This window comes from Thalassophryne amazonica, chromosome 4, assembly GCF_902500255.1.
Source record: "Thalassophryne amazonica chromosome 4, fThaAma1.1, whole genome shotgun sequence".
In the NCBI taxonomy this organism is placed as follows: Eukaryota; Metazoa; Chordata; class Actinopteri; order Batrachoidiformes; family Batrachoididae; genus Thalassophryne; species Thalassophryne amazonica.
In genome coordinates, this window is record NC_047106.1 from 117151593 (window position 1) to 117173723 (window position 22131).

The window sequence follows — 22131 nt, forward strand, 5'->3', positions numbered from 1 at the left end:
TAACAGAACCTTTGGTGATCACAAACCCAAACAGCCAATGAGCCAATAAGCCAATTTTCCTCTCTTTGCACATTCTGCCCCCTGCTGTAGAAAAGCATAATTTACCTTGACAGGATACAGTGGTCCAGCAATGAGGCAGAAGTCTTGAAATGGAAAGCAGGTTTGAATTATGGTTCTGCTTTATAAATAAAATTATTCCAGATAGAATAGCTACATTAATGTAAACTTAAAATGTACAAAATGTTGGGAAGGTGTCGTAGCACGGACCCACAACAGGGGGCGCAAATGAACGGACAATGAATAAGCCAAAAAGATAACAATTTAATGTTATAATGCGATAATACACAACGAAACGTACTGTAATCTGCACAGTCAATTTAACACCAGGTGACGTGTGGGCAGGCTCGAAGATAGAAGACCCCCGACGAGAGAGAAGCTGCGTCCCACACGGCTTCCACCACCAACGGCCTGAAGAACACCGGAGCCGCCAAGTCCCGAGTCCCCAGGTGGCCTCTGTCTTCGGCTGTCGACCCTGGTACTGCTGGCAGAAAGCAGAAATATGATGAGTGAGTGTGAGTCCGCACACTCAGTAAATCCACAGTCCATACACAGTTAGGAGGGAGCACCTCCACCTCCAATCACACACTCGTGCAGCTCCTGGTTAACCACTTATCTGGGTTGGGATGTGAGGCGAAGCCGTCGCTGTCACACCAAACGCCAATTCCCCAGACAAGGCAACACTCCAGGAAAACGGCTGCAACAGAAGTTCAGGTTATACACACAAAGTGTCAGTCAGCAGAGAAATTACCTTGGTAATGGTAGTCGATTTCTCGGCGGGGAGGTGGAGTTGCAGTCTGGCTTTTATGGTGGTGATGATGAACGAGTGACAGCTGGTGCAGAGGATGAGTGACAGCTGTCGCTTCTTCTGGGTCTGGCGCCCTCTCGTGCTTGGAGCCCGCACTCCAAGCAGGGCGCCCTCTGGTGGTGGTGGGCCAGCAGTACCTCCTCTTCAGCGGCCCACACAACAGGACCCCCGCCTCAACGGGCGCCTCCTGGCGACCGACCAGGCTTGTCCGGATGTCTTGCATAGAACTCGGCCAGGAGGGCCGGGTCCAGGATGAAGCTCCTCTTCACCCAGGAGCGTTCTTCAGGTCCATACCCCTCCCAGTCCACCAGATATTGGAAACCCCGGCCCTTACGACGGACGTCCAGGAGCCTGCGGACTGTCCAGGCAGGCTCCCCGTCAATGAGCCGGGCAGGAGGCGGCGTAGGTCCCGGAGTACAGAGGTGCGAGGTGCGGTGTGATTTGAGACGGGAAACATGAAAGACAGGGTGAATCCGCAGTGAAGCCGGGAGTTGAAGCTTCACTGCGGCCGGGTTGATGATCTTGAGGATCTTAAAGGGTCCAATGAATCTGTCTTTCAACTTTGGGGAGTCGACACACAAAGGGATGTCCTTGGTCGAGAGCCACACCTCCTGCCCCGGCTGGTATGTGGGGCCGGGGAATGCCGGCGGTCCGCATGGGCCTTGGCCCTCGTCCGGGCCTTTAACAGGGCAGAGCGGGTGGCCCGCCACACCCGGCGGCACCTCCTGAGGTGGGCCTGGACCGAGGGCACACCGACCTCTCCCTCCACCAGCGGGAACAATGGGGGCTGGTACCCCAAACATGCCTCAAAAGGGGAGAGGCCGGTAGCAGACGAAACTTGGCTGTTGTGGGCATACTCGATCCAGGCCAGATGGTGACTCCAGGCTGCCGGATGCGCGGAGGTGACACACCGAAGGGCCTGCTCCAACTCCTGGTTGGCCCGCTCTGCCTGGCCGTTGGTCTGGGGGTGGTACCTGGACGAGAGACTCACGGTGGCCCCCAGCTCCTTGCAGAAACTCTTCCACACCTGTGAAGAGAACTGGGGACCACGATCTGATACAACGTTTGATGGTATCCCATGCAGCCGCATGACGTGGTGGACCAGGAGGTCTGCCATCTCCTGGGCCGTCGGGAGCTTCAGGAGGGCCACGAAGTGGGCCGCCTTGGAGAACCGGTCCACTATCGTGAGAATCACGGTGTTGCCCTGGGAGGGCGGGAGGCCCATGATGAAATCCAGGCCGATGTGAGACCAGGGGCGATGAGGCACTGGCAGGGGTTGGAGGAGGCCCGTCGTCCTCCGATGGTCTGCCTTGCCCCTGGCACAGATGGTACAGGCCTGGACGTAGTCCCAGACATCAGTTTCCAGGGACGCCCACCAGAAGCGCTGCTGGACTACTGCCACGGTCCTACGCACTCCGGGATGACAGGACAGCTTGGACCCGTGACAGAAGTCCAATACGGCAGCTCTTGCCTCTGGTGGGACGTACAGTCGGTTCTTGGGGCCAGTCCCCGGGTCCGGGCTCCTTGTCAGGGCCTCCCGGACGGTCTTCTCCACGTCCCAGGTGAGGGTGGCCACGACAGTGGACTCGGGGATGATGGTCTCGGTGGGGTTCGACAGCCCCGCTTTGGCTTCTTCTTCGTGCACCCGGGACAATGCATCTGGTTTTTGGTTCTTGGTCCCGGGGCGATACGTGATCTGGAAGTCAAAGCGCCCGAAGAACAGAGACCAGCGGGCTTGCCTGGGGTTCAGCCGCTTGGCGGTCCGGATGTACTCCAGGTTCCAATGGTCCGTGAAAACCGTGAAGGGCAACGATGCCCCCTCCAGCAGGTGTCTCCACTCTTCAAGAGCCTCCTTCACCGCAAGAAGTTCCCGATTGCCGACGTCATAGTTCCGTTCAGCGGGGGTCAACCTCCGGGAATAAAAGGCACAAGGATGGAGAACCTTATCAGCCTCCACGCTCTGGGACAGCACGGCTCCTATCCCTGAGTCAGAGGCGTCCACTTCTACTATGTACTGGCGATCAGGATCAGGCTGCACCAGAACTGGTGCAGTCGAGAACCGGCGTTTCAACTCCTGGAACGCGGCTTCGCACTGATCCGACCAGGCGAAGGGGACCTTGGTGGAGGTCAGGGCAGTCAGGGGGCTAACTACCTGACTGTAACCTTTAATGAACCTCCTGTAGAAATTTGCAAAGCCTAGGAACTGCTGTAGTTTCCTGCGGCTTGTTGGTTGGGGCCAATCTCTCACCGCCGCAACCTTAGCCGGATCAGGGGCGACGGAGTTGGAGGAGATGATGAACCCCAGGAAGGACAAAGAAGTGCGGTGGAACTCGCACTTCTCGCCCTTCACAAACAGCCGGTTCTCCAACAACCGCTGTAGGACCTGACGTACATGCTGGACATGGGTCTCAGGGTCCGGGGAAAAGATGAGTATATCGTCCAGATATACGAAGACGAACCGATGCAGGAAGTCCCGCAAGACCTCATTTACCAAAGCTTGGAACGTCGCGGGGGCGTTAGTGAGGCCGAACGGCATGACCAGGTACTCAAAATGACCTAATGGGGTGTTGAATGCCGTCTTCCATTCGTCTCCCTTCCGGATCCGAACCAGGTGGTACGCGTTTCTAAGATCCAATTTAGTGAAAATTTGGGCTCCATGCAGGGGCGTGAACACTGAATCCAACAGAGGTAACGGGTATCGGTTGCGAACCGTGATCTCGTTCAGCCCTCTGTAATCAATGCATGGACGGAGTCCGCCGTCTTTTTTACCCACAAAAAAGAAACCAGCACCCATCGGGGAGGTGGAGTTTTGGATCAGCCCGGCAGCTAAGGAGTCCCGGATGTAGGTCTCCATTGATTCGCGTTCCGGACGTGAGAGGTTGTACAACCTACTGGGCGGGTACTCAGCGCCCGGGACCAAATCGATGGCACAATCATACGGTCGGTGCGGGGGAAGAGTGAGCGCCAGATCTTTGCTGAAAACGTCAGCAAGATCATGGTACTCCTTTGGCACCGCCGATAGATTGGGGGGAACTTTGACCTCCTCATTAGCCGTAGTGCCGGGAGGGACCGAGGATCCTAAACACTCCCGGTGGCAGGTTTCGCTCCACTGCATGACTACCCCGGACGGCCAATCTATCCGGGGATTGTGCTTCACCATCCATGGAAAGCCCAAAATCACTCGGGAGGTAGAAGGTGTCACATGGAACACTATCTCCTCCCTGTGATTCCCAGACACAACCAACGTCACTGGTTGTGTCTGATGTGTGATTAATGGAAGCAGGGTGCCATCTAGTGCTCGCACCCGCAATGGTGTCGGCAGAGCCACCAGAGGGAGCCCTACTTCCTTTACCCATCTGCTGTCCAGCAGATTCCCTTCAGACCCCGTGTCTACCAGTGCTGGGGCGTGAAGGGTTAAATCCCCACAAAGGATTGTTACTGGGATTCGTGCAGATTTGCGGGGTTTTCCCGCGTGCGTGTTATGGCCCACCCTTAGCCCAGTTTCTAAGGACGGGCGTTGTAGTTTGACCGTTTGGGGGCAGTCTCTCTGCATGTGCTCGCAAGAGCCGCAGACAAAACACTCCCCGCGGGCCAGCCTCCTTTGTCTGATATTTGATCTTAATTTGGCCCTGCTCGTGTCCCTAGCCTCCTCAGCAGGGGGAGCTGTAGCCACACGGAGCTCTCTGGCAGTGAAGCGTGGGGACGACGTCACCTTGTCGGAACCGGAAGGGGGAGGGACGGCTCGTGCCCGGTCATGCCCCCCGGCCTGCTCCCGACGATGCTCGTGTAAACGGTTGTCTAAGCGTATAACTAAATCGACAAGCCCGTCAAAATCCCGCGGTTCCTCCTTAGCCAGTAGGTGCTCCTTAAGGACCGGGGACAGTCCATTTACAAAGGCGGCGCGGAGCGCAACGTTATTCCAGCCGGACCTCGCCGCCACGATGCGGAAGTCGACTGCATACTCGGCTGCGCTACGGCACCCCTGTCTCATCGACAGCAGCACGTTCGAAGCGGTCTCGCCTCTGTTGGGATGATCAAACACTTGTTTGAACTCCCGTACAAACCCAGTATAAGACGTTAGGAGCCGTGAATTCTGCTCCCAAAGCGCCGTAGCCCATGCGCGTGCCTCTGCTCGAAGCAAATTAATAACATAAGCCACCCAGCTAGCGTCTGATGCGTACATGACAGGGCGCTGTGAAAAGACGAGCGAACACTGCATGAGGAAGTCCGCGCACGTCTCGGCACAGCCCCCGTACGGTTCCGGAGGGCTTATGTATGCTTCAGGGGACGATGGGGGGGTTCGTTGAACGACCAGTGGAACGTCTGATACAGGCCCAGGACCAGCCAGAGGAGTGGCTGTAGCAGCGCCCTGATCGCGCGCTTCCACCCTGGCGGTGAGAGCCTCCACCCTCCGATTAAGGAGGACACTCTGCTCGGTCACTAAATCTAACCGAGCCCTGAAGGCGGTTAAGATATGCTGCAGCTCACTCAACACGCCTCCCGCTGACGCCTGCGCTCCTGGCTCTTCCATTGGCCGTTCAAGCTCGGGTTGACGCCCCTGGAATCCATGACGATGGCCGAGAAATCCTGTTGGGAAGGTGTCGTAGCACGGACCCACAACAGGGGGCGCAAATGAACGGACAATGAATAAGCCAAAAAGGTAACAATTTAATGTTGCGATAATACACAACGAAACGTACTGTAATCTGCACAGTCAATTTAACACCAGGTGACGTGTGGGCAGGCTCGAAGATAGAAGACCTCTGACGAGAGAGAAGCTGCGTCCCACACGGCTTCCACCACCAACGGCCTGAAGAACACCGGAGCCGCCAAGTCCCGAGTCCCCAGGTGGCCTCTGTCTTCGGCTGTCGACCCTGGTACTGCTGGCAGAAAGCAGAAATATGATGAGTGAGTGTGAGTCCGCACACTCAGTAAATCCACAGTCCATACACAGTTAGGAGGGAGCACCTCCACCTCCAATCACACACTCGTGCAGCTCCTGGTTAACCACTTATCTGGGTTGGGATGTGAGGCGAAGCCGTCGCTGTCACACCAAACGCCAATTCCCCAGACAAGGCAACACTCCAGGAAAACGGCTGCAACAGAAGTTCAGGTTATACACACAAAGTGTCAGTCAGCAGAGAAATTACCTTGGTAATGGTAGTCGATTTCTCGGCGAGGAGGTGGAGTTGCAGTCCGGCTTTTATGGTGGTGATGATGAACGAGTGACAGCTGGTGCAGAGGATGAGTGACAGCTGTCACTTCTTCTGGGTCTGGCGCCCTCTCGTGCTTGGAGCCCGCACTCCAAGCAGGGCGCCCTCTGGTGGTGGTGGGCCAGCAGTACCTCCTCTTCAGCGGCCCACACAACACAAAGTGATATATAACACATATCTGTTTATTTTAAAATAATGTACTAATTCTGAAGATTTGAACATTAACACACCAAAGGAATTATGGGTAAACTGAGCCTCCGCGCATACTGATTGGTTCATTCATTCATTCTATGTAAAAACCAACATAAGTGAATCAATGTAACGTGTTGGTGTTTACAAATAAATGTGCTTTTGTAAAATATATAATTTTTCTCATTTGTATAAAAAAAGAAAGAAGTTTTCAAGATCCCGCTAGACAGCGCCTAAGCGCACGCTGGATGAGGTCACAATTCTATCCGGTTAGGGAGACAAGGTTTCTTTCAATAAAAAGAACTGTCAAAAAACTTTCTTGTGTGCGGTTGCTGGAGTTGTGTGGCGATAGGAATCGCCGCTTGAATGCTTGAATAACGACGTCAGTCGCACAAAGAAATCAAATAATAGTGAAAACATGTTCAGTGCGGTGTCATAACGCATCAATCAGTTGCTCCGTGAGGTGTCATAACATTCAATCGGTTAGCGATTCTTAAGGACGCCCTGACAATCATGATGATGCTAAATATAATCTTATCAGATATTCCTGCCGTGTGTGGTGTGTTAAGAAGGACGTGAGGAGCTAAATATGACATGCAGCCAATCAGAAAACTAGGTGTTTGACCTGGGAATGTTCGTGAAATCTGTTTGTGTGTGTTGTTTTTACCATATGGCTGACACCACACACTGTACAACTAAACCTGTCAGATCTACGATTTTTTTTGTTTTTTTTTTATCTCCACGTGCGTGGTCTCTCAGGTTTTGGAAACCTACAGATAATTTTTAAATCCTGCTGTCGACAACACTGGGATATAACCGGTCGCCAGTAGATGGCAGTGTTCTATGCATTTTGACGCCAGTTATATCACACAGCCTGAATCACAATTGAACAGATTTTTGGCATTTTTACATAAAACAAACACAATAACAACATCTGTAAACCCAGAGAATATATTCACAAGAGTTTTAGGCACAATATACAAAGAGTTTAATGCTGTTGTCACCTGTGGAGCCTGATGAGAGCGTCTCAAATGCATTTCTTTTGTCGTGAATACCCATAATGCACTGCGCACACCATGTCCACACTAAAACCTTCAGAATTAGTGCATTACTTTAAAACTAAAACATACATCTGATATTTTTACTTTATAAAACTTCAGACATGATGTTAATTTAGATAACTTGTCCGAAACTAGTTTAGTTAAAATTTTAACCATACGTTAAAACTGCAAGCCTCTGGATGACTTGGGTGCTATTGCCAGCGTATCAGCATAGCATCTCTATGACCAATTCTTCTTTGCCTGCACAGGATAGTGTTTTTTTTTTTCTTCTAGAGTCAGCTTTTCTCTGTTTGTAGAGGGTGGAACTGCACGTTTACTACAAATAACTACATCCGCAAAAATGTTACCAGTCTAAAAATTATCAGACCAAAACTTATCGGAAGATAATTTGTCTGATGATGGTTTTCAAAGTTATTTGAAAAGCTAATCCGATAATGAAAACATTATCTTTGATAACTGGCAGCTAGTGGAACTGTGCCCACCACTGGTTCAAGACCATCTTTGCTCTCCATGTGGAGTTGTGTCTGGTTTAAAACTTGTACCATATGAGGTCTGCTGTAGTGACCAAAAAGGGAGAAGCCAAAAGAACCTGCTTACAATATTAAACTCATTTTCATTGAGACAACAATATTGCAAATTGAGTTTTTCCTGTATTTCTTCTGTTTTCAGTTGGTATCGTGGATCCCTGCCAGCACTGGGTCTAGTGAAGGCCATGCTCAAAGCTGTATCTCCCAAGGCTGTGTAACCTCAGTGAAACAGATCTATCAAAACAATGTGCCAAAGAAACTGGGTCACATGATTTCTGTAATAAAGCATCTAAGCCCAACCATTGTTTTTTAGTTCACAGTTTCGACGTGAGAAGGTGATCTGTTGTCAAAGATTGTAAATTTACTCATCTTCAATCATATTTAAAACAGCCACTGACTCAATTTGCCTCCAACATATCAATGCAATCCAAGAAGTTGTGGGTATGTAATAGAACATGAGACAGTTTGGCTGTATAGTGATTCATACAGTTTGCTGTCTCTATCTTTTCTGACATTTGTTGCCCTGATAAAGATTTTCTTAAAATGAAGATTCAATTCAGTTTGTTAATATTAGCACCAAATCATGACATAAGACATCCCAAGGTGCTTCACAAGGGGAAGGCCTAATCTCATCACCCTGGTGCAAGCACATAGGCAACAGCTGAAAGGAAAAACTCCAACAGGCATTTTATGAGGAAAACACCTCAAGCAGACCAGACACAGAGGGGTGACCAACTGCTTAGACCATTCTAACAACAGCAAAGATCAAATACAGAATTTTTAAACATGTAAAACAAGAACAAAAAGTTATAGTCCTTCAGGAGCCGTCATCCAAAAATCTTCCTCAGAAAGGGGACCCCTAAAAGCGTGCTCCTATCCACCACAACCACCTGCAAAAAGTTCAGATGATCACGCATCAATCAAAGAGAGAGCAGAATTAATCAGCCAGAACTAACAGCAAACAAAACAATATTTCTCAGCACTAACCCAACAAAATTACAGACAGGAAACTAATGTGGTCACCAGCAACTAGCCCTATGCTTCACCAACAGCCTCAAATTCATATGTGATGAGACTGACTCCTGCTCCATTATTAGTAACAAATTAAGTCCTTAAACTAAGTCCTTTCAGCTTCTCCCTTGTTTCTCTTTGGGTCGCCACAGCAGATGGATCTGCATGTTGATTTAGCCGGATGCTCTTCCTGATGGACCTCCACATTACATGGAGAATGGGCAGGGGTGGTCTTGAAGCAGGAACCTTGAGCACTGGAAACAAGCATATTTAACTGTTTGTCACCCCTGCCCCATTAGAAACAAATTTAGGATGGAGGGGAAAAAATAATTCAGTATACAACACCAGTATCTTATTTGTACAAAACAGAGAACAGGTGTCTTTAATCTGGATTTGAATGTCTCTAAAGACTCAGACTGTTTTATCTCAGCAGGCTGATTATTCCACAGAACAGGTGCATGATAAGAAAAACTTCTGTGGCCTGCTGACTTCTTTTTAACCGTTGGAACACACAGAAATCCAGCCATATAGAGGACTTGTATTCTGTATTTCACCAAATGTCCATCCGTCTGTCTGATCTTGCATCACGCCATAACAGCTCATCCGGTCGCCGTGATTTTTGTCCTGTGTCATCTATGTAGACTCTGAAGTAACGTTGGGGGGGATTTTCATATGCCCCTCACAGGTATATAGAATTAGGTACAATCATCACAGATAAAAGTATTAGCATGCTAACTAGCCACATTTCTTCTTCTATGAAGTTTAAAGGCAGTTACCAGACCTACCACCACCATCTGGACGGGAGTGTGAAATGTTTATCCATTTCTCTGATCACTTGGTTCTGTGTTGGCTATCTCAACAATGGGGTAATATAGTTGGGGGGGGGGGGTATACATGCCACTCATATGTATATAGCATTAGGTACTATCATCTCAAACCAAACTATTAGCATGCTAACTAGCCACAACTCTTTTGTGACATTTTATGGCAGTTGGCAGCACGACAGCTACATTACTGCCACCACCTGGCCGGGACTGTTAATCTGCACTGAATTCAAGCACTCAGAGCCGCGTTCTGACATTACCACCATACCAGATTTGTATATTCGCTGTCATTACATGCATGAAAAATGTGGAGTTTGTTCTGTACTGAGTTTACCCTTTGTTAACCCCCAAAACGTGAATCAGCTGCAAATCGTGAATTATCCCCAAACTCTTGACTCGCGCGCGTGGGTGAACAATCCAATGCTTGGTGAATTCTGCTTCATGAGAATCGACATTGAAGGATCAAAAAGTAACATCGCTATGAAAGCTTGGCCGCCACAAGCCAGTTATCCCTGTGGTAACTTTTCTGACACCTCCTTCTTGAAACCCAAAAAGTCCGAAGGATCATGAGGCCCCGCTTTCACGGTCTGTATTCATACTGAAAATCAAGATCAAGCGAGCTTTTGCCCTTCTGCTCCACGGGAGGTTTAGATAGATAGATAGTCTTTATTGTCATTGTTACTTTTTACAAAGTCACAACGAAATTGAAAGTGCTTCGGCTCGTGAGTTAAGAGCAATAAATAGTTTAAGAACATATAAAAGAATGAAACATATTACACTGGCTATGAACAGGAATAAAACATCTAAAAAAATAAAACATATATTGCACTATTTATGGACAGGAATGGTACGGTCACAGGTTGCACTGGGTGAAAAAGACTGCCACCAGATATATTGCATACTGAACATACTATTTCACCTTGAAGAATTAAGTGCCATGATTGCCTTTGGATAGAAACTATTTTTTAGACGGTTTGTTCTGGTTTGTAATATTCTGTATCTCCTGCCTGATGGCATGAGCTGAAACTGACAATGTCCAGGATGTGAGACGTCCTTTAAAATATCTATTGCCTTCTTGCGGCATCTGGACGTGTAAATGTCTTCCAGTGTGGGGAGGGGGCAGCCTGTGATCTTCTCTGCTGCCCTAACGACCCTATGTAGCACCTTCTTCTCTGAGGATGTGCAGCTGCCGTACCAAACACACAGTCCATATGTGAGCACACTCCCTATGGAACAGTGATAGAAGGCGAGAAGCAGATTCTGAGAAAGACTGCTCCTCCCGAGAATTCTCAGAAAGTACAGCCTCTGCTGCGCCTTCTTCAGCAGCTCCTTGGTGTTGGTGCACCATGTCAGGCTGTTCTCCAGCTCAATGCCGAGAAAGCTGAACACCGGCACCTGCTCCACACAGACCCGCCAATAAAGAGTGGTTGAATGTCAGACTTGTTCCTTCTAAAGTCAACAACAAGCTCCTTTGTTTTTTTAGTGTTAAGGAGCAGGTTGTTGACTGAACACCACTCTGCCAGCCACTCCACCTCGCCCCTGTAGGCTAGCTCACCTATGTCATCTGAGATGAGTCCGACTACTGTCGTGTCATCTGCGAACTTTATTATCTTATTACTAGGATGGGTAGGGACACAGTCATAGGTGTAAAGAGTGTAGAGGAGCGGGCTAAGCACACAGCCCTGTGGTGAGCCGGTGCTAAGACTAAGAGCAGTGGAGATGCTGGAACCCAGCCTGACCCTCTGGGAGAGGTCTGTCAAAAAGTTCAATATCCAGCTGCAGGTGAGTGGAGGGAGTCCAAGGTCTGCCAGCTTGGACACCAGACGTTGTGGAAGGATGGTGTTAAACGCCGAGCTGAAATCCACAAAGAGGATTCTTGTGTAGCTCCCTCGTTGTTCCAGGTGGGTCAGCGCAGCATGAAGTACTGTGGAGACAGCATCCTCCGTAGATCTCTTTGCTTTATAAGCAAATTGAAAAGGGTCCAGATCAGCTGGCAGGCAGGAGATGATATGACTCTGCACCAGTTTCTCAAAGCAATTCATGATGACTGGTGTTAGTGCCACTGGGCGGTAGTCATACAGGGTGGTAATGCAAGGTTTCTTTGGTAATGGGACAATGATAGAGGACTTTAAGCAGGGGGGGACAGTAGCCTGTGACAGGGACTGATTGAAAATCCTGGTAAAGATTCCAGCCAGTTGGTCCGCACAATCTTTCAGCACCCGACTCGCCACTCCGTCAGGTCCTGCAGCTTTCCTTGTTCACCATTCTCATCACCCGCCTCACCTCACACTCTTCTACCATGAGTGTGTGACTGCTGTGAGCAGACGGCTGAGATGGAGCTGATGTAGGTGTCATCTCAAAGCGGGCAAACAAGATGTTGAGCTCCTCTGCCAGAGAGGATTCACCCTCGGCGGCCATGGAGTTGCTAGGTTTGTAGCTGCTGATGTGCTGGACACCCAGCCACACATGTCTGGTATCATTGCTCCTGATATAGTCCTCCATCTTCCTTCTATATGCTGCCTTGGCCTTGCAGATACCTCTTTTCAGATTAGCTCTGGCAGTGCTGTAGAGTGCCACGTCCCCAGACCTAAAGGTTGTGTTCCTGGCTGTCAACAGGCTCTGCACCTCCTTCGTCACCAGGGCTTTCTGTTGGGATAAATCCTTATACGTCTGTCCCTGGTGACGCTGTCCGTGCAGAACCTGATGTAGTCCAGAACCACTGTAGTGTGGTTCTCCAGGTCCTGGTGGTCGAAAACCTCCCAGTCAGTTCTCTGGAAGCAATCTTGCAGCTGGTAGGAGGCATCCTCAGGCCAAGTTGTAATAGTCCGAGTCGTGGGCAGAGCTTGTTTCCGTAGGGGTGTGTGTTGGGTATTTTCTCCTCCAAACATTCTTAAAACCTTGATAAGACAAACAGAGTCAAGAAACACCAGTGAGACAGAAAGTCAAATTTATGACGCGCGGAGTGCAGTCAGGCTGTACACCAAGGCTACACTAAAGTCTGTCCTGCTCTCCCGCTCTTTTTATTAGAGAGGCCCTCATCACATAAAAAAACTTGTCCTAAGGGTGGGGGAAGGATGACGCAAGACAAGTTTCTTCCCGTAACCTAAACACGTACGTCAATAAGTGCAGCTGTAAGGAAAAACAGTTTCTTTCTTTTACTCTTATCGTCGAAGGTCAGCACATCTCGTTCGTCTGTTGCAGTTATCAGCTGTTCTGCATCTGCCTGGAACACTAAGCATCACATCACAACAGTCAAAACAACCTTCAGTTCTTTTACTCCCAGTTCAGCCTGACCCCATCATGCTTCACTCCCAGTCGTTAGCGGCTACAAAAACAAGTTGTATAATAATAATAAGTACATTCAGCTCTTCATTCCCAGTTCAGATTGACCCCAGCATGCTAAAACAAGGTTGAATAACACGTACATTCTCAGGGTTAGGTGCAAAACAGCACAACACCGTTCTCATGAGAAAGAAGACAAAGGTACAAATGTTTAACAGTGATAACATATATACAAAATCTTTAACATTCCCCTCCTGTTTATCGCCTGTTAAACATACAGTAGGCATCACCCAGCTTAGCACTTCTTTTTGAGATTTTCACTAAGAGGTTCATCATGGTATGTTCTATAGGCTTACACCCCAGAGGTGATGTCATCATTGTCACCATCATCGGTGTCTGGGTCATCATACTTCCATTGGTCTGGGTACAGGTCATGGGAGTCATCGTCCTCCTCGGTGTCGTCTTGCCCCAGGAGTGGATATGATGCTGGTCCCCCTCCTGGTCCTGGACTTATTGCTGCGGCTATCATTCTATTTACAAGGCCTCGGAGACATGGAATACAACAACATCCACACAATGTTAGAATTGCAGCAAATACTGCTATAGACACTAATAGTGAAGAAATCAAAGACCTCCATTTTCCCATCCCTTCCAGCCACCAATCCCAGCCTTCGGTGTTTACTCCACTGTGCTCTTTCATCTTCCTGTTCAACGTCCTCAGCCCGTCAATGGCTTGAGTGAGACTGCCATCTGCAGCTGTGTTGTTGGGAATGAATGTGCAGCATTGTTCTCCGAACATGGCACAAACACCTCCTTTCTCCGCCAACAACATATCCAGAGCAATACGATTCTGGAAGGCCATAAGGGACGTGGCTTCTAACTGTGAATGGACAGCCTTAATCCTTCCTCAGTCCAATTTCCTAATTTCTGTACATTGTAGTGGATGTAGTTTATTCTGTCCACGTTTTTATTAATTGAACACCACCAACAGATGGAAGATTCGAATCCAGCTGCTATTTGATCAACCAGTTTATACTCGTCAGGCACTCCTCTGGGGACTCCTATTGCGTCAATATATGTTGGATTTCCTACTCCTTTCCGCTCTCTTTTTACTCTATGTCTGGCTATGCCTTTCTGCCAATCTTCAGGAATAAGAGAGGCTGCATATGTCGTAACGTCTTCAGGGGTCATGGGTATAGCTTTAACTGGTAACAATAATGATATTAATGCACAATAACCTGACACATTTCGTGGCAGTCTGTCAAGGATTCTGTTATCACCACACCACCACCATACGTCACTCCTACCGACAGGTTTGAATGTGGGAGTACTATGGACCACATTCTTACACCAGGCAGTGTGGTTTAAGCTACCCAAAGTCTTACTTGTCCCTGTCAAGTGTACACATGTATGGTTAGCATGCCCAACTTTGCTTGAAAATAAAGGTTTGATCTTAGTCAATTTGGTCAATGGATAGATCTTGTCCCACTTAGAACAATTGTTGTTTGCTGCAATGTATGTCTGTGTCATAACAGTCAGCAGACAGTCTTTGGGTAATGCTGCCGGTATTACCTGTAATATAGGTCTGGGTCCCATACATACAACACAGTCCTTCCTTGCTGCTAGTCCTGCTTGTTCTGCCATTAAAAGCCAATTGTTATTTTGTCCACTAATTCCTGTAGTTACTAGGAACCAGTCATCTGCCTTCATGTCTTTTGTGCCTTGTACGGACATCCCCTTTGCTTGTATGGACACCCCCTTTGACGTACTTAATTCTGTCAATATTGGTTGCTGTACTCTATCTGTTTCACAGAGGAAAAAATGGAAATACGGATCTTTTCCTGGTTTGTATACCCAAAGGAGGAACAACCAACAGTCTCCCTCTATATCAGGTGGGAATATGGTTCCTTTTTCTGTGGTATTCACCACTATAAACAGCTTATCATCTGTTTGATGCATTTTGAGAATTTGACTCTGGTACTTAGCCCACTCGGTTTGTGCCCATCTTGATGTCCATCTACTCCATTCATCGGCTACCAACGTTTCCCATCTCTTATCTTGTTGATCATTAGTCATATACCATGAGAAACTATTTCCGTAATTAGTCCCTCTGTCACCATCCCTTATTCCATGGGTAAGAGCACTATATGGTACAGAGATGACCACAGAAGCATTTCTAGGAATGCAGGCTTGTACACCAAATCGGTACGCATTGTTCCTATCACAGCTATGTACTGTGGCATTTATTATCGGACTGGGGTCTTCGTTACTTCTTTTTGGTCTCTGCAATCTGCGGAGGTGATCCTTATCATCATGTCCCGTGCTCATGGCTTTTAATAATAAGCCCAATCCGAAAAGGAAAAGTAGCATAACAAGGACTGTCCATGGGGTCCAGAAACCCTCGTTCTTTTTGTTTTTTTCTTTCGCCATTTCTGCACACTACAGCACACCTATGTTCAGAACAGTGGCTTCTTAATGTCTTCTGCTAGCTTTCGTGTCTAACCTGGATCTTAACACCAAGCTCACACACTATTACTAGTCTTGTCCTACTGTTCTTACTGTTTGTCTGTGTCTGCAGAAATGACTTTCTTACAGTGAGTTAAATGAATCCATGTACTTCTTTCCCCAATTTTCAAGGCTGTGGGTGTTGTGAGTAGTACTTGATGGGGCCCTTCCCATTTAGGTGAATGCCAGTGTTTTCTCTTGATGCTTCTTATCAACACCCAGTCTCCAGGTACCACTTTAGGGTCCTCCTGTGGAGAAATGGGATCATCAGTGTTTGGAACTCTCCCTCGTTGTCCTTCTAACATTTTTCTCATGTAATCCGCCAAATTGGCTTCCTCAGGTACATCCCAGATTTGCCCATAATATGGCAATCGATATTTTCTGCCAAACAATGTTTCATACGGTGTCAACCCCATGGTACTAGTTATGTTTATATACATTTTTACCAAATCTACACAATGTGTCCATGGTCTGCCTGTTTCCTCCATTGTCTTTCTAAGTCTGTTTTTTACTGTTCCATTCATCCTTTCCACTAATCCGGCACTTTGTGGATGATAAGCACAATGATTTTTGAGATTGACCTGTAGCGCTTCTCCTACGTATTGCACTATTGTATTAACAAAATGCGCTCCATTATCTGAATAAACTGTTTCTGGTATTCCAAATCGTGGAATGATGTCTTTGCACAATGCCTTAGCCACTGTAAGTGCATCTGCATGTTTTGTAGGGAACAATTCTACCCATTTTGAGAAGGCATCAATTATGACTAAACAAAATTCCTTCCCTTCATGTTTACTCAGCTGTATATAATCCATATGAATCACTTGAAAGGGATATTGTGGTGTTGGAAATCTGCCTCTTTGGGGTCTCAAATTGCCTTGTGAGTTGTGTTTTGCACATGTCATGCATGCTCTACAATGCTGTTTTGCATATGCATCGAACCCATAAAGACAAAAATAGATTGCAATTGCGATATCATGGGGGCTCGTCCGGGATGTTGGGTCAATGTTGGGTATTTTCTCCTCCAAACATTCTTAAAACCTTGATAAGACAAACAGAGTCAAGAAACACCAGTGAGACAGAAAGTCAAATTTATGACGCGCGGAGTGCAGTCAGGCTGTACACCAAGGCTACACTAAAGTCTGTCCTGCTCTCCCGCTCTTTTTATTAGAGAGGCCCTCATCACATAAAAAAAACTTGTCCTAAGGGTGGGGGAAGGATGACGCAAGACAAGTTTCTTCCCGTAACCTAAACACATACGTCAATAAGTGCAGCTGTAAGGAAAAACAGTTTCTTTCTTTTACTCTTATCGTCGAAGGTCAGCACATCTCATTCGTCTGTTGCAGTTATCAGCTGTTCTGCATCTGCCTGGAACACTAAGCATCACATCACAACAGTCAAAACAACCTTCAGTTCTTTTACTCCCAGTTCAGCCTGACCCCGTCATGCTTCACTCCCAGTCGTTAGCGGCTACAAAAACAAGTTGTATAATAATAATAAGTACATCCAGCTCTTCATTCCCAGTTCAGATTGACCCCAGCATGCTAAAACAAGGTTGAATAACACGTACATTCTCAGGGTTAGGTGCAAAACAGCACAACACCGTTCTCATGAGAAAGAAGACAAAGGTACAAATGTTTAACAGTGATAACATATATACAAAATCTTTAACATTCCCCTCCTGTTTATCGCCTGTTAAACATACAGTAGGCATCACCCAGCTTAGCACTTCTTTTTGAGATTTTCACTAAGAGGTTCATCATGGTATGTTCTATAGGCTTACACCCCAGAGGTGATGTCATCATTGTCACCATCATCGGTGTCTGGGTCATCATACTTCCATTGGTCTGGGTACAGGTCATGGGAGTCATCGTCCTCCTCGGTGTCGTCTTGCCCCAGGAGTGGATATGATGCTGGTCCCCCTCCTGGTCCTGGACTTATTGCTGCGGCTATCATTCTATTTACAAGGCCTCGGAGACATGGAATACAACAACATCCACACAATGTTAGAATTGCAGCAAATACTGCTATAGACACTAATAGTGAAGAAATCAAAGACCTCCATTTTCCCATCCCTTCCAGCCACCAATCCCAGCCTTCGGTGTTTACTCCACTGTGCTCTTTCATCTTCCTGTTCAACGTCCTCAGCCCGTCAATGGCTTGAGTGAGACTGCCATCTGCAGCTGTGTTGTTGGGAATGAATGTGCAGCATTGTTCTCCGAACATGGCACAAACACCTCCTTTCTCCGCCAACAACATATCCAGAGCAATACGATTCTGGAAGGCCATAAGGGACGTGGCTGTTGGGTATTTTCTCCTCCAAACATTTTTAAACCTTTAACAAGACAAACAGAGTCAAGAAACACCAGTGAGACAGAAAGTCAAATATTACGCGCGGAGTGCGGCCAGGCTGTACACCAAGGCTACACTAAAGTCTGGCCTGCTTTTCCGCTCTTTTTATTAAGAGACGCCCTCATCACATAAACAAGAAACTTGTCCTAAGGGGGGGGTAATGACGCAAGACAAGTTTCTTCCCATAACATAAACGCATACGTCAAGTGCAGCTGTAAGGAAGAACACTTCAGGTCAGCACATCTCGTTCGTCTGTTGCAGTTATCAGCTGTTTTGCATCTGCCTGGAACACTAAGCATCACAATCAGTCAAAATTCAACCTTCAGTTCTTTTACTCCCAGTCGTTAGCGGCTACGAAACAAAGTTATGTTATAACAATAAGTACATCCAGTCCTTCATTCCCAGTTCAGATTGACCCCAGAGTGCTAAAACAAAATTGAATTCTCAGGATTGCATTAAGACAGGTGCAAAACAGCACATCTCCGTTCTCATGAGAAAGAAGACAAAGCTAAAACAAGGTTGAATAACACGTACGTTCTCAGGGTGAAGTGCAAAACAGCACAACACCGTTCTCATGAGAAAGAAGACAAAGCTACAAATGTTTAACAGTGATAACATATATATATATATATATATATAAATCCTTAACATTTCCCACCTGTTTATCACCTGTTAAACGTATAGCAGGCATCACCCAGCTTAGTTAGTTAGTTTATTAACTTAGTTTATTCTGTCCACGTTTTTATTAATTGAACACCACCAACAGATGGAAGATTTGAATCCAGCTGCTATTTGATCAACCAGTTTATACTCGTCAGGCACTCCTCTGGGGACTCCTATTGCGTCAATATATGTTGGATTTCCTACTCCTTTCCAATCTCTTTTTACTCTATGTCTGGCTATGCCTTTCTGCCAATCCTCAGGAATAAGAGAGGCTGCATATGTCGTAACGTCTTCAGGGGTCATGGGTAACAATAATGATATTAATGCACAATAACCTGACACATTTCGTGGCAGTCTGTCAAAGATTCTGTTATCACCACACCACCACCATACATCACTCCTACCGACTGGTATAAATGAACTGTTTTTTCTGTATTATTCGACTACACCACTTGTCTTATTACTTTTTCAGCTAAAGCTTCATAGGCTAAGAGTGTGTTAACTCATCACGTCAACAGTTCAAGCTTGAACTGGAGTTGTGAGCTTTTCAATATCATCATAATTCTCAGTACAGTCATTACAGTTTTCTCCACTAAGGTCTGACTGTTTCAATGCTTGATATTTTGGCATAGTTTGTTGGAAGGCCAGATTACGCTGTACAAATGTATTTGACACCATTTTCAATAGTAACTGCCAACATGGTCCTGAAGTCAACCAGGACCAGGGATTCCACCGGTTCACGGCTAGGGTGTCTTTATGCATTGCATCACGAAGTTCATTCAGCTCCTCCAATGCGTCCTGCATATCCACTGAATGAATGGAGTCTGGGATGAAAGTACAGCATGTTGTGTTCAGCAGAACACAAACTCCTCCCTGTGAACCAGTAAGCAAGTCTAAAACCATGCGATTTTGCATCACCATGGTACGTAAAGCATCTATTTCAGTGTTTTGAGCTGCTACTATTTTTTTTGTTACATTCATGAACAGACCCAATCAATAATTCAGAGTTTCAATCATTAATGAATTTTTTCCCACTCCTATCCAGGGGAACAATGAATGTGCTATTTTATCTCCTACAGACCACAATTTTTTGGTCCTTTAGTACATCCGAGCCCCACATGTGATTATGTGGTAACACATCTGGGTATATCAATCTCCTCCGTCTGGTGCTGCCATTCTTCTCTGTGGAGGTCTTACCACATATGTATGGTCAGTCACCTGGGTAGGTGCACACACACCACCCCAATTTGGTGGGAGACTCATGTACAGTCTGGAACCATAAAGCCAATAGATGTCATCATACACCGGAGTACCATTTACAGGTGGTAGCAAAACTTACTAACATAAGCACATGATTCATCCGTTCCCCATGGACAGGAGCCTGTATAATTACATCCCCGTCCAATGTGATGAAGATAAGTACCATCCACATATTATGTTTTGGTTAGGCTTAAATTATTTGATAAAACATACGTTTGGGTACACAGACGTTTCTTAATTTACCTACATTTTTATTCCCTGTCCCGTAAAAGCAAATTGGGAATGGCCGTTGTGATGACAATTTAACGTGATGATATTTTTGCGTTTCCCTTCAGTCTAGTCAATGGAGCAGCACTTGGGCACGCTTGTACGTCCTCTGTTGAAATCCCTATCATATAAGTGGTTGCACTGAGGCAAGTGGTGTTACATCTTATCAGATTTGCTGAGAACTGCTGCCCCCGAAATACAGTTTGATTATGCATCCGTATGATAAGACATTCTGTCACCCTAGCAGGGTACGGTTTAGCCGTCAGAGCTGGGTGTGTTGAGGATATAGGTATTTGCGAACAAACATAATAATTAGTAACGTAATTCCATAGCCAATAAATGAACATATCTGTACCACATATTAGTATGGTATATATGAGGGTGTCCATCTGTCTCGTTCACATTATGAATAAACCTCTTCTGATGTTGCTTGCGTTGTTCTCTGGCTCGGTCCACAGTGAGCTGCAATTCTTGGGTCAACCACCAGGCCAGGAATCCGAGGAGCACGAAACACACTAAGATCACAACACAACCGGCTGCCCTACCAACAGTCCGGCAGCGGCGGCGCTGAGCACGCCGCTCCGGGGTCTGCTGTAGTTCAGTCATGATTGCTAGGATACAGTGTTGTTAACCACCTCACCTAATAGTGCAAGGATCTCCCTGCTTCACTGGCATTGAGACAATCTATTGCTAATTAAATAGACTCCCTTTGTAGCCAGACTTCCCCTTACACTGTGGAGGCCGCCAACACACGCTGTATCTTACAGTGATGTATCCACGTTGATCTCTCCGCTATCTTTACTGCAGTTGGTGTTGTTAACAGCACTCGGTATAGACCTTCCCAACGAGGACTGGACCAGTTCTTCCTCTTAATCACTCTGATGAACACCCAGTCTCCTGGCTAGACTACTGGAAGGCCGTCCTGTGGAAGATCAAAATTATTCGGCAGTAAATGTGTTTAAGTTATCTCTTTCTGTGTTAATGTCTTTTTCATAAAATTTGCTAATGTTTGTTCCTCATCTGCTGTTTTAGTATCCATGTCAAAATTGGTAGACGATATGGTCGTCCATAAAGTATCTCAAATGGTGTTAACCCTGATGGTGTTGGTGTTATTCTCATATACAATTTTACTAGGTCCAACATTCAATCCAGGTTTGTTTTGTCTCTTCTATACATTTCCTTAATCTTATTTTTATTGCGCCCTTTTATGTGCCCTTTGTCCTTTCCACTAATCTGGCACTGTGTGGTTGATAAGCACAATGATTTTTGAGATTGACCTGTAGCGCTTCTCCTACGTATTGCACTATTGTATTAACAAAATGCGCTCCATTATCTGAATAGACTGTTTCTGGTATTCCAATCATGGAATGATGTCTTTGCACAATGCCTTAGCCACTGTAAGTGCACCTGCATGTTTTGTAGGGAACAATTCTACCCATTTTGAGAAGGCATCAATTATGACTAAACAAAATTCCTTCCCTTCATGTTTACTCAGCTGTATATAATCCATATGAATCACTTGAAAGGGATATTGTGGTGTTGGAAATTTGCCTCTTTGGGGTCTCAAATTGCCTTGTGAGTTGTGTTTTGCACATGTCATGCATGCTCTACAATGCTGTTTTGCATATGCATCGAACCCATAAGACAAAAAATAGATTGCAATTGCGATATCATACCCCCTGATGAGACATGCGTCACGCCATGGCTCATAATAGCTGCCCATTTAAACATATTTTTTTTTGGCAATATGGGTTTCTTTTGTGGTCATATTGGAGGAGAAAAATAGAAAGAGCTGTTGCCGCCTTTGCGGTTTTGTCAGCAACGTCATTTCCTTTTGAAACACTGTCAGAGCCTTTGGTGTGAGCCGCACATTTGCATATAGCAATTTGGTTAGGCAATTTCACAGCGTACTGAAAGCGTACTGGCTGTCTGTATAAATTGATACAGCCGTACCTTTAAACAGATAGCAAGCTGCAGTTAAAGCAACTAATTCAGCTGCTTGTGCTGAAAATGAGGATGGCAATGAAGCAGAATCCAATACTTCTGAATTTGTGACAACAGCATATCCAGATTGTGTTTGTCCATAAGCGTTTTTAGTGGAAGAACCATCCA

General features: G+C 46.5%; 1 long non-coding RNA gene across 1 annotated transcript in view; it reads right to left on the bottom strand.

The window, feature by feature from the left end:
* Nucleotides 1–3745: 3745 nt before the first annotated feature.
* The window catches only part of LOC117509270, a 24455-nt gene continuing 6069 nt past the window's right edge, over nucleotides 3746–22131 (bottom strand). Inside the window, exons 2-3 of the long non-coding RNA XR_004560346.1 lie at nucleotides 18718–18724; nucleotides 3746–3756 (exon numbers count right to left, since the gene is read on the bottom strand). This is a non-coding gene — a long non-coding RNA (uncharacterized LOC117509270). The remainder of the gene's footprint in view (nucleotides 3757–18717; nucleotides 18725–22131) is intronic.